Source organism: Microcaecilia unicolor, chromosome 5, assembly GCF_901765095.1.
Source record: "Microcaecilia unicolor chromosome 5, aMicUni1.1, whole genome shotgun sequence".
Taxonomy (NCBI): domain Eukaryota; kingdom Metazoa; phylum Chordata; class Amphibia; order Gymnophiona; family Siphonopidae; genus Microcaecilia; species Microcaecilia unicolor.
In genome coordinates, this window is record NC_044035.1 from 279234750 (window position 1) to 279248392 (window position 13643).

The following is a 13643-nucleotide window of genomic DNA, read 5'->3' on the forward strand; positions in this document are numbered from 1 at the left end:
GTCCAAAGGAAGTGGCAGTTCTGTCTTGAAGCTAGTGATTGAGAAGTGCTGAAAAATAGCAGAGTATTTTCACCAGAGTGTGAAAAGTGAGCATGAGCTACATGAGAAACAGGAGGCAGAAAAGGATGTTCAGGAAGTTAGATCTGGTGAAATTCCACTTATCTGATACTGCAAAGTTTAGTAGACCAGCAGGCAGTCATCTAGTATTTGTCATTGAACAATCAGTATTGAGAGCCCCTGAGGCATCAGGAATAGACAAATATGACTCATGTGAAAAGATGTCCTGAAGCTCTTCAAGTATGCCATAGAGGAACTGAGGAGTCCTTTTACAATGTCGTGGTAAAAAGTGTCCTGCAGTAGTATGGGCACATCTTTTGAGCACACACTGGGCCACTTCTTACCGTGACTGGGAAAAAAGACCATTTTTTAATGAGCCGGGAAATGGGCATGCATATAAATTAAAACTAGCGTGAGTCTATTTACAACCTGAGCCCTTACTGCCAGCCATTGACTTAGCAGTAAGGGCTCATGCACTACCCATGCAGTAACCATGTAGCGTGCGCCAACATGACCATGCTACCGATTACTGCTGGAAATGTCCCCATGATAGAAAATAGAAAAATATTTCTACTGTGGGATTTAACGTGCGTCAAACTCAGAATTACCACCCTCTCACGGCTTTGTAAAATGGACCCTCAGTTCACAAAGGGCTACCTGAGTCTTGTAGTCCTAATAACGAATATTCTAAAGACATAGTTAACAATAGAGATTCATAGCAGATGTGCTCAGTAGTGATGAGGATTCATGCAGTTTTTGGTGCTGGTGGACTATTTGCATGTTAAAGTGGAAAGTAGGTTGAAACCCATTACTAGAGAGAATACTTACATGAAAGCTATTTGCTATGATCCACGGGTAAAAACAAACAAACTATTTATCTTCAGTACAACACACTGATTCATTGGAAGGATAAGTTAGTGAGCAATCTGGCCCCGGTCCCAACAACACTTAAACCCAGGGTTACACCATTTCCATACTTGTCTATTAGTCTCCTGCCACTACCAGCTTATCCTGGTGCTTTGCTGTCCTTCCACAAATTTTAAATCCTTTCAGCCTCTCTATCTTGGTGCTGTGTTGACAGTCTTAAGGCATTTTAGGACCTTCTAGCCATTCCAGCTGCTGTATTGGTCCTCTTTGGGTATTTTAGGCCCTTATGGCCTATCTTGGTGCTTTGGTTTGGCTCTAACTGAATATTTTAGGGCTTTCTAGCTGATCTTGCTGCTGTGTTGGTCCTCTTCAGGTGTTTTAAAGCCATTCAGCCACTCTTGCTGCAATGTTGGGCCTTATTGGGTATCCATAAGTCTATCTTGAAGATATGTGGATTTATGATAGCATATCCTCTGCTTTCTTTCCCAGTGCCACAGAATCTTTCCAAGCAATCCATGAATTGTAACCTAATCCCAGACAGTCTTATTCACTACAGGTTCCAATGTTGGAACTAAAGTCCTCAGTGCCAGGACTATAACTACATCATCCCACTCCAGTTGCCTGGGCTCTTCCAGTAAGTGTTTGGTGGGTTTTGTATGGCTCACCATACAATATAAAGGGGTAAGGATGAGATGTATACCTAGGACACCTAGGACCTTTTATGTGAAGTCCACTGCAGTGCCCCCTAGGGTGCCCCACTGCTCTGCTGGGACGTCTTTGTAGCCAGTCCACAATGAATGCTACTCCTCCTACATCCCAATGACTTGATTTTGTGTGTTTTTCACTTGGACTCTTTTTTTCGAAAATTGTTCAATCAGATAGACGCACTAAGCACAAAATGTCTGGAAAGCATCTAGGAAATGGCCATTTTTAAAACAAAAATATATTTCTCAGGTTATAAAATGGCCATGTTCACCACTTAATTTTTGGAATTTTCAAACAAAATGTCCAAAATCAGATTTAGATAATGCCCCTCCACGTGACACACTTGATAGCTTATGCTGGTGTTGACTCTGTTACAGTTGCCTATTAGCAAGGCTTAAATTAATTTTATTGAAAATGGATGGAAACCCCCATTGTTGTTTTACAAAATTGCTTACCCCATGGATTTCAATGAGGACAAATGAAATGAAGGTGACAAGTGATTTGATATCCAAAGATGAACCAGATGGAGTTCAGAACCGAATATGTTCCTAACCAACATTTTTTGATGTGCAGATCCCTACAGGTTAGGGCTATTTAGATTGAAAATGAGATAATTGAAAGGGAAGAAAAAGCACAGATTCCAATGATTAAATCACAGTGATTAAATGCCAAGGGACAAGATAGAAGTTTAAAAAATTGTGAATGAGTTGACATGGACATATAGGGGATAGTTGTTAACATTTGAAACAGTAAAACAATATTACATTAAAGTAACAGCTATCATATTGAAAACAAATCACAGAAAATATTTTTCCATGCAGCAAACAATTAAGATGTGGCATATGTCATAACAAATACCTCAGTGTGGTTCAAATGAAATTTGGACAAGTTTCTGGAAGAAAAGTCAATAAAAATTATTGTCCAGGTAGTCTGTGGAAATCCATCACTTATCCTTGGAAATGAGATATAAGACAAAGATCTACTTTGAGGAAATGTCAGGTGCTTCTAATCTGGTCTGAATGTTGGGGTCAATGGACTTTGGTCTGACTCAGCCTGGCTTATCTTATATTTTTTAGACTATGACATACTGAATCCTTTTGATATGAGAAAATATTGGCTTTAATTTCTCAGTCTTCCATAGGCTGGCATGTAAGTAAGTATTATGATTTGAATCAGGCATCTGTGATTCTTCTCCCTTGTAATAATACTCCATTAGGAATTACCCAAATGCACATTAAAAAAAAAAAGGATATTTGAGGTAAAACACAAATGTTAGTAATCATAAATTGCAAATAAAGATTAAACCATATTGTTCCAACATGACTGGAAAAAACAAAGATAAAAAATATTTGAGTACATTGTTTTCAAGTTATGTATTGGCTATGGTTGAGTGAGAGAGAAGAAAAAGCTAAGCTTCCCTTTTACATAAGGGACCTTTACTGAAAATGACAATAAAGTATATGACCATGTGTTAAGATATATACTGTCAGGTGTTTCTTTTCATTGTGCATCACAATATCTCACTTTCAATATTGAACGTTAAGCTCAGAGATCAGTTTTGTTTGAAACAAAACAATGTCCATCTCTAGATATAGATTAAAAGAAGCTAAATAATGCATCTCTGTATTGGATTATGTCAGGGGTTAGGATTTTCCCCCATTGTTCCTGATTTTCTTCTGTCTCTTTCAAATGTGACATTTGCTAATGCCCCAGAAGATCCTTTTTGCAGATATTTGATTTTACATGTCAATGTCTTGCTTTCAAAGGCATTATGCCACATTGGGTTATCTGCTTATTGAAATAATCATGATAACATATATGAGAATATGCCATGTATAATTCTTAAGTGAGGCCAAATTCACTTTTTGAGTTTCTCCTGTCTAAAATTCATTTTTTCTAGGAAAGGTGTAGCCCTCATTTTAGAAGCATCCCCATATGTGAATAACAGCATTTAAACATCTGAAGGGTACCCGGTCAAAATAGCCCTGACACTGACAATGTAACCCAAATAATACCAGACAGGAGGAGAACTTACCTTGCGGCACACTGCAAGAGGATCTGCCCAGATTTACTTGTAGAGGATCCCTATATATGAGGAGAACTGATCACCAGCCAACCCCGGAAGTCTTATGTCTGGCTTGTCTCTGCCACGTCTGTCCTGCCTATGCAGTAACAGGAAGTAGCAGTAGAGATAAGAGTTCTGGGTTCGGCTGGTAAAAAGTTTTCCTCGAATACAAGAAGTCTACTGAAGTCTTTGCTTTGAGCTATAGGTAATAATGATAAAACTAGTTTTAGGTTAAGAGTTCCAACATAGTCTACTTGGGTAATGCTTTTGTTATGATAAACAGACTGTGCTGGAACTCTTAATTAATACTAGTTTTATTAATATTACCTACAGTACCGATAAGCTCATCGTCTGTAGCCACAGTTGTCTAAGGAAAATAAAATCTTAGAAAGTGATCTAAGCATTGTGGTTGCTTATGTGAGCAATAAGGCTTACATTTTCATTAGTGTAATTAAATTTCAGAACTATATTTCTCTTGATATCTTTGATTAATGCAGTAATATGCAATGCATAATGTTAAAATTTGGTTCTTTCCTCAATTTCCTCGCTACTGATTTCCCTCACATTTGTTGGGGTCAATTGCATTTTCCTGGTATGTTTGTACATCGTTTTGGCTCTACAGATCAAAGCAATTGATAAACTTAAAAAAAAATTCATAGATGCTAATTTGTAGGATAACACATGTTAAGTTGATTTGGTGTGCACTACATTTAAGGAGCAATAAAAAAATGAATGTGCACTAATAAATAAACATCTCTGGTACACCCCAATCTGTGAACCTATCCAACCAGAAATCTTGGTTTAATCTGATTACCTACCATTCCACTATCGCTCTTCAAAGTGGCATACTATAAAATATATATTCCTATTAAAAACAGTACTATGATGATAAACAAACAATTTAAAACAATTGCATTATAACTCAGTCATAATAATTGAATCCCAAAATAAACACATTTTTTCCTAATAATCTTACCTTGCCAAACAGGATATGGTTGGTAAAACTATGATAATGATGACAATACTGTTGGTTTTTTTAATTAGCATGTTGATGGAACAATAGTATCCTTAAACAGCAGAACAGATCATGAATACCAGTTGGTAGCTATAGAATTTTGTTTATTTATATATACTTTATACAATGCAATACTGGTAGGAGCCTTTATCAGTGAAGATTTCACTTGTAGTTTATCATCTTTTTTGTAATGTGTTATTTTTTTCTAGGGGGCTATTTTGTCAAGGGTTATTTTGTGGAAGGGTCTGATTTGTCAAGGGCTATTTTGTTACAAGGCTGTTTTGTCGGGGCTTTTTTGTCAGGGCTATTTTATCAGGTCTATTATGTTGGGGTGCCCATTTGATAGAGTCATTTGATAGAGTCATGGGGATGCTTTCTGTGTCTAGCTATCAGGCTGGTCTACAGTGCAAATGTATATGCCCCATTTCACATAGGGAATCCATGTCTGTATTAAAAAAGACACAGGGAAATAATGCTAAAGGTCAATGGATGAGCCTTCCAACACTTAATCACACATACAATAGGTGAATTCTTAAGGATGTAGTTTATTAGAAAGCAAAAGGACCCGACACGGGGCCATGTTTTGGCTTGAAAAGACCTGCTTCAGGGGTTTTTTGCAGACAAGATTGTAACAAATGTTCTTCCACAGTATTAAAACAGAGAACATCCAGGAGAAAGTCAACAAAATTAGCTCATAAGATGAGGCTGTCTCTGGTAAATCTGTGGGAGTAGCAAAAAATGGCATTTTAAGGGTCAGCATCACTTTTTGTGGGAGTGAGGGGCATCCCTCTCATTCCTCCAGACCTTATGGATGCCATGGTAAGCCTGGAAAATGTTGGAGCTACAAGGGAAGATACTTTAAACTTTATGCCCTCGGTGGGTGAGTGGGGTTTTTTGGGGTGTTGGGGGATGGGTATCACTTAGTGGGCTCTTGACCACCATGTGGGGGGGGGGGGATCAAGGGAAGGTTCTATCAGAGGGAATCCCATAGAGGGGTCTACTGTCAACAGAAAGCCACAGAGGGGTAATGCTGAAGGGGGAGGGTGATGCTGTGTGTGGGCAATGTTACAGATGGTGTAATGCTGTCAGGGAGATTCCATGGAGGGGTATGATGCTGTGGGATAGAGGTGATTACACAGAGATGTGATGCTGTTGGGGGGATGTCAGAAGGGATGCTGAAGGGGAAAGGTTATTTATGGTTTATTAGGTTTGATATATTGCCTCTCATTGCAAAAATAATGATGTGGTTTACAATAAACCATTGAAGTCATGGGATGAAGCTGCAGGGACAGTTTCTTGAAGGAGCAACAAAACTGCTCCCACGTCTATATGGGAGGGTAAAATCTACTGTTTATTTTTCCATTGTGATGCTTTCTCAAATATTTTCTTCATCTATAAGTTGAAGGGCTGGGACATGAAGCAGAGAAGTAGCCTAGTGGTTAGTGCAGTGGACGTTGATCCTGCAGAACTGAGTTCAATTCCCTCTGCAGCTGCTTGTGACTCTGGGCAAGTCACTTAACCCTCCATTGCCCCTGGTACAAAATAAGTACCTGAATATATGTAAACTGCTTTGAATGTAGTTGCAAAAACCTCAAAGAGGCAGTATATCAAGTCCCATTTCCCTTTCTGTTTTACAAGAAACTCTACATTTGGCAGAATCTCTTGGGAAACAGTGTGAGAATGCAACACTTCCTGACTTGGACATATTTTATTTATTTGTTGCATTTGTATCCCACATTTTCCCACCTATTTGCAGGCTCAATGTGGCTTACAATGTATCGTTATGGCATTTGCCATTCCAGATTAGATAACAGTTGGTATTACATAGAGAACATCGATGACATAATAAGATTAACCAAACAGATATGAGAGGAAAACAGTTTCAAGTATAGGTAAAGTGGAGAAGTGTTACATTTGCAATTATTGATCATTGTAGTATGCCTTGTCGAAGAGGTAGGGCTTCAGAGATTTACGAAAGTTTGTTCGTGAATAGTTTTTAGGTTAAGCGGCAATGCATTCCATAGCTGCGTGCTCAGGTAAGAAAAACTTATGCATTAGTCTGTATTTTAGAACTTTACAGCTGGGAAAGTGAAGATTCAGGAATGTGCGGGATGATCTTTTAGCGTTCCTGGGGGCAGGTCTACCAGGTCTAACTTGTAGGCTGAGGCATCTCCGTGAATGATTTTATGAATGAGAGTGCATACCTTGAACGCAATACGTTCTTTGAGTGGAAGCCAGTGTAGCTTTTCTCTTAGGGGTGTTGCACTTTCATATTTTGTTTTTCCAAATATGAGTCTGGCTGCAGTGTTCTGGGCAGTTTGAAGTTTCTTGATGATTTGTTCTATACAACTAGTGTAGAGTGCATTGCAGTAGTCTCCTCTCCATGTTCTTTCTTTAAAATGATGCTCTACATTTTTAGTAATTGTTTTTAGAAACTTGCTGTTAAATAATGTTAAAAATCATATATCCTCGTAAACATATTTTGTCAGTTCAGACAAACATCTGCTGAACTCAGTCTAAAATAGGCCAAGTAAGGAAGTGTTGTGAATAAATACTTTGGCTGAAGAACAGGAAGAAAATGGACAAAAGATAGTAATAGGGTGCAATTTAGAAATATAATTCTAATCCAAGTAAAAAGAAAGCTGGGGGGGGGGGGGGGGAGAAAAAGAGAGGAACAGTAGAAGAGAAGGAGAATAATAAGTATAGGATGCTTATGGTAAATAAGATACTTTGTTCCAAACCATGCTCTTTTGAGTGACTGTTGGCCTTCCCATAGTTTCTAATTTAAAACCTGCTCTACCTCCTTTTTAAATGTTGATGCTAGCAAAAGTATTGACTTGTTTTCATTGTTGGCAATAGAGTAGGAAAGGGGTGATAGGAAGAAGGATGAGACAAAAGATGAAGGAAAATAGAAAAATAAGTGAATGCCCAAAACTATTTGCAACTGGATGCTAGCTTTTCACATTTATGTTAGTTTTTGGGTGAGGCTAAGCCTACATTATATGTGGGTTTATTGAAATATTCTGATCTTATCTTATGGGCATATGAACAATATGGGAGATGGTAGTGGTTAAACTATGATGTGAAGTTTAGACAAGGTTTAGCAAAGGACAAGTCTGAGGAATGGAGTTTTAGGGATGTTGATTTATGGCTCATGGAAATAACACCTTCTCATGTGTGGCTTTTTCAGTCATGGATCCCTTAGAGAAAAATACCTTATTTGTGGGGGTTGTCAGGTTGGACCCCCTTATATGGAGCTGGGTGACAAAGTTCTTTTAAAGTACCAGAAGGTGGTGGAAACCTTGAGGAACCCAATATGCAGTGGGGCAGCCCTGGGGACAATGTATGTTTCCAATTTAATGTTGCCAATGTGACCAGTGAGCATGCAGGTTTTGGCACAAATGCAACCAGTGAAATGGTGCCCACCTAGCATTCTGCTATATGAGTGTCAGGGGATGGAGTAGGGGGGAAATTTTGTAGGGTCGTGTTGCTCCCTCCTGTCACATTGCCTGGATAAAGCTCCTTTCTATTAGACTGTTGATACTTGAGGTATAGTTGGAAGTTTACCCGAGACAGACTGATAGTTGTTGTGGGATGGTTTTTTGGTGGGGTTCATCATTCCTAAAGCATGACCTCCTTTAGTGCTTCAGAGTTGCAATGCACCATCAGTTGCTGCTCACCCATTGGTAGTGTGAGAAGTTACAAAAAAAAAAAAAATACAGCTAGGGCAAATTGTGGGGCCTTTTCACAATCCTCCTTTGGGTGGTGTTCCCTTTGGGCATTGTGCCTAAGATGGATCCTGAAAATTTTTGCATGATTCATAATTTATCTTATCTGGAAGAGTATAGTGTAAGCTCTTTCATTGATCTGTCTGCTCTGTTCAGTATGCATCATTCAATCAAGTTATTGTGGTGCTCTTGGCAAAAATGGATATAGAAACGGCTTTTTACTTGTTGCCTGTGTACCCAGAGTCATTCCATTTGTTGTGGTTTCAATTTGAGGGTATGTTTATTTTGATAAATTCATACTTTGAAATATTCTACACATTGTCCATTGGATTGTAGAGACTATCTGGGAGTGATGATATTGTATATTTTGTAAATGATTTTTGTATTTGGCAGATCAGCAAAGAGTTTGCAGTTAGCTTGCTTGGTGGTAGCTGTTCACAGTTCTGCACAGGAATTACAGATCCCATTGGCAGTGGAAAAATTGGAAGGATGTAGTTCCACCTTAGTTTTCTTAGGTATGGAATTGGATTCTATTAAGATGGAGTGCAGCCTTCCCATGACAGAAGTTTGTGTATTATGGGAGGCCACAGAGGGGACTTTTTGGAGAAAAAAAATCTACACAAAATGTAGTCATTGGTTGGGCATTTTAATTTTTGTAGCATGTGTTATTCCTATGGGTAGGGTATTTTTGAGATGTTTGGTGTTGATTTCAAAGACTGAGGAAACAGCATTTTGTTGTGGTCTAAATTATGAAGTGAAAGAAGATTTGTAGTTGTGGCATAAAGTTTTGCAACAATTCATTGGGGTTCTTGTTTGGCAGCAATCTGTTCAATCATATATATATATCTGATGTTTTACAGATACACAAGGAGATTGTGATTTGGCATTTTCTTTGGTGGTGTGTGGTGTGTACAGCCTTGACCTTCTTGATGGCAGGAGAAAGGCAGTAGAAAGGTTATGTAGGAATGTAGCTTTTTTAGATTGTTCTCAGTATGGGTTGCCTTGATAATATGGAGTAAAAAGCTAGCCATGATGTTGTGGCAGTTTTACTTAACTTTGGTGATAGAACGTGAGAAGTTTGGTTCTCTTTCAAATTCTGTTGTTATTTAGGTTCCTTGCTATTCCCCTTCACAGTCCATAGATGCAATCTACTCCTGATGAAGGCTTGAAATGCTGAAACACAGCTGTGTTAAGAAAGAAAATGTATCTGGGACTCTGTCTGCACTTGTTTTTAATGAACTGAGTATACAGTAATTAATAAAGAAATTGTTTTCACCACTTTGGATCATCTTGATACTTTGTCCCTGCTACCATTTAAGGTTTGCTTGTGTGGTTGTGTGGAATTGTTGGTTATCTGTTTGTCTTTTGTGATACGTTGCTGTTACTCATCACTGCACAGGAATGTTATTTTATTTCCAAAAATATGGCAGACTGTTGTGTGCAAGCAATTTACTGGCAGACTGCTCATTGTCCTTTATTGGTGAAACTGTTAAGACTGGTGGTCCTGCATGTGTTTCTGTCAGTGAGGAGTGTTCCTAGGATGTTTAATGAGATTTCTGATGTTCTTTTTTGGCTCCACTAGATACATTTCTGGGCCTTGGCTGCATCACAGATGCTGCCACAACAGAGGTTCCAGAGGAATTATGAACTAGTTTTCAGGAGCCTGCTGGAGGTTGTTAAATAGTGCATTGTTGCCAAATATGTGGAACACTTACTGAATAGGATGGCAACGCTATATGCATTTTCTTCACCATCAAGTTTTGTAACACCATTTCTGATCCCAGAACAGTGGGTGGTTCATTTTATTTTATTTTTTGCACTGACTGCACTAACAGCCCCGTTAGTGCAGTCATAGAGACATGGTGTGGCGTTTGTCCCCAATTTAAAAAGTTCAATTGAGCATACTGATCAGAGGTGTAGCTAAGTGGGGCAAAAGGGGAGCAACTACTTCCCCAAATAAACTTACGGCACCAGCACCTATTTTTCAGGTGGTCTGGCATGCCTACATAGTGTGCATATGCACCTACGTAGTCTGCGCTTTGCTCCCCCGGCATCATTACCTGACTACACTTCTGCTACTGATACTTTCTTAGTAACAAAGCTGATAATACGTGTTCACTCATTATTCCCAGTCACTTTGCCCTTGTCTGGTACATTTGCTCATTTTGTACAATAACATGGTATATTCAAGATGTTACAGAGATTTTGCTGAGATTCATCAAGCCCACTGACTATTATCCATTGCTGCCTATCCATGTTAGCATGAATAATACTGCTAGGTACCCTTACGGACATATCAACAGTGATTTCATGGCTCTGGGAGACAATGAAGCAGATAGGTGTGCAGGTGGTGTTCTCATCAATGCTCTAGGCGAGACCAAGGCAAAGAAGCATGCATCCTGAATACTTGGCTGTGCAGATGGTGTCACTGAGAACATTTTGATTTTCCAAAGGCTGCTTAGCAGAGATGATGTCGATCAAAAAATGGAAGAGGTGTTTTCAGCAGCAGATTGGATTATCTGCTGAAGAGGGCTTTAAACTGGAATCATTGGTGCTAGACAGTCAAAGCCCCCAGGTAAGTATAAGCCCTTAGGTATGTGAAACATTAAATACCTCTATAGAATTTGGAAAAAAAGGAAATATCTGGAAAGCAGTGTATACTAATGCCTGTAGTACGGGAAATAAGATTCTGATGGAAGAGACTGACTTGGATTTAGTGGTGGTCACAGAGAATCATGACTGTGGTATAGCTGTAGTAGGCATAATCTGTTCAGGAAGGACAGGGTAGGAAGAAATGGAGGAGTGACATTATATGTTATAGGTAATATTAAAGTGACACGGCTATTTTAAGAGCAACAAACCTTCTTGTAAGGAAAGTATGTAAAAGTGAGGGGAAAGAAGACCACTTTGGTTCTCAAAAATAGTAGCTGAAAAGGTAAGGAAAAAGAGGTTAACCTTCATAAACTATTAATTTTATTTATTTACCAAGGCTTGATATAGCACACAATGCCAGTAAATGATTACAATGTGGTTTACTGCAGAGTAACATGGAATCAAGCATAGAAGGACAGTGAGGTGAGGGGAGAGATATTAAACTGTAATCAAGAAGTGGTGGTAGGCAAGCATGGAAAGGAGAGCTTTTAGCGCTGATTTGAAATGGTCAAAGGACAATTCAAAATGGAAGGCAGCAGGGAGGGAGTTCCAGTGCTTAGGTCCAATATAGCTGATGGCAGAGGCATGTGTGATGTCAAGGCGGATCATCACAGAGGGAGGGAGAATGGAAAGTTGACCTGTATTGAATGTGCAGAGTAAATAATAAGAAGTAAAAAGAATAAGGAGGCGGTGCAGATAATCCGGAAATGAGGGGAGGCAGCCTTTGTAGATTAGAGCCAGGATTTTAAACTGGATATGTGAAAGAGATAGTCAATGTTTAGAGAGAAGAAGTAGAGTGACATTGTCAAAAGGTCTAGAGTTATGAAGCAAACAAGCAGCGATGGATTGAACCAGTCATAGGAGCCAACTTTTTAAAATGATTGGAGGTGCTGATTTTTTTTTTTACAGGTGGTGCATCCCCCCTCCCCCTCATCCCCCTCCCCCTCATCCCCCTCCCTCTCCCCCCTGTCTCCCTCCCCCTCCCTCTCCCCTCCCTCTCATCCACCTCCCTCTCCCCTCCCTCCCCCCTGTCCCCGCCCCCCTCCCTCGTCCCCCCTACACCTCCCTCCAAGTTCTAGGCCCACCTCCCTCCCTCCCTTCCAGTTCTAGGCCCTCCCAGTTCCAGGGTCCCCCTTCCCTCTGAGTTCCAGGGTCCCTCCCTCCCTCCCAGTTCCAGGGTCATCATCCCTCCCTTCGAATTCCAGGCCTCCTCCCTCCAAATTTTAAAAGTCATCTATCTTACCTCATTGGGGTTAGGGTGGCAGCAGTGGTAAAAAGCATGCAGGCTCGGCTCGGTGCTTAGTTCCGTTTTCCCTTCTCTCTCTCTCAGATCTGGTCCCACCCTTGCAGAAACAGGAAATGTTAAACAGGGGTGTTAAATACAAGCTTCTTTTTGCCTCTACTTTCCACTACTCCGGCCCGAAGACTTGGAATGCTCTTCCCCTGTTCCTGAAAACGCAAGCTGACCACCATCTTTTCAAGAAGTTGCTGAAAACGTAGCTTTTTGAAAAAGTGTATCCCATTAGTAACTCTGCTGTTTAGCCTTCCTAATTGCTACTAGCGTATTATCCTTTTCTACTGTAAACATGTGTTGTGTCTTTTAACTTTTGTAATTCATGGAAGCCACATTGTGCCTGTATTTGTGGGGAAATGTGGGGTAGAAATGAACCATAAATAAATAAATAATAAAAAGAGGTTTCAAAAATACTGATTTGGACGTTTTTGTGAGATAAATGTCCAAATGCAGACTTATGTCACTTTTTTTCTCTTTTGAAAATGAGCCCCATAGTCAATTTGGGGCTTGAAGCTCAGGCAGTTATCAGAAAGAACACCAAGAATTTTAATAGAGGCTTTGTACATGAGTGGGAAGTAAGCTATGGGGGGGGGGGGGGGGAATTGGCAGTGAAAGGGTTGGCACACAGAAAAAGGAAGACAGGCATCAATATCTGGATAAGCTAAGAGAAGTTGTACAGTAGACAAAAAAGCAAAAATGCAAGTGGAAGAAAAATAGCCAATACAGTAAAATAGGGATACAACACATTCTTTAGATATGTTAGGTATAGAAGGACGTGTAAAAGTGACACAGAGGGGCATTTTCAATATGATGTCTAAGTCCGACTTTGGATATTTTGCAAAAAACATCCAAAATCTGCATAGGAAAGAAGGTCATTTTCAATAAAGAAAAATGTATATCTTTTTTTTTTTCAGAAATACTGTTTAGAAGGATTTGTGATTTGTACATTTTGTTTTTTGGTCTATTTTCGAAAAAAAAAAAGTCCAAATGCAAAATGCACAAAATCAAGTTGTTGGGTTGTAGGAGGAGCCAGCATTTTTAGTAGCCTGGTCCCCCAGATATCCCAGGAAAGTAATAGTGCACCCTAGGGGGTGCTGCAGTGGACTTCATAAAATTCTGTCAAGTACACAGCTCACTGTTGCTCCCCTATCTTGTCTGCTGAGCTCCCCAAAACCTACTACACTCAACTGTACAGCACTACCATAACCCTTACGGGCATCTATATGTAGGTACAGTGGGTTACCGGTGAGTTTTGGAGGG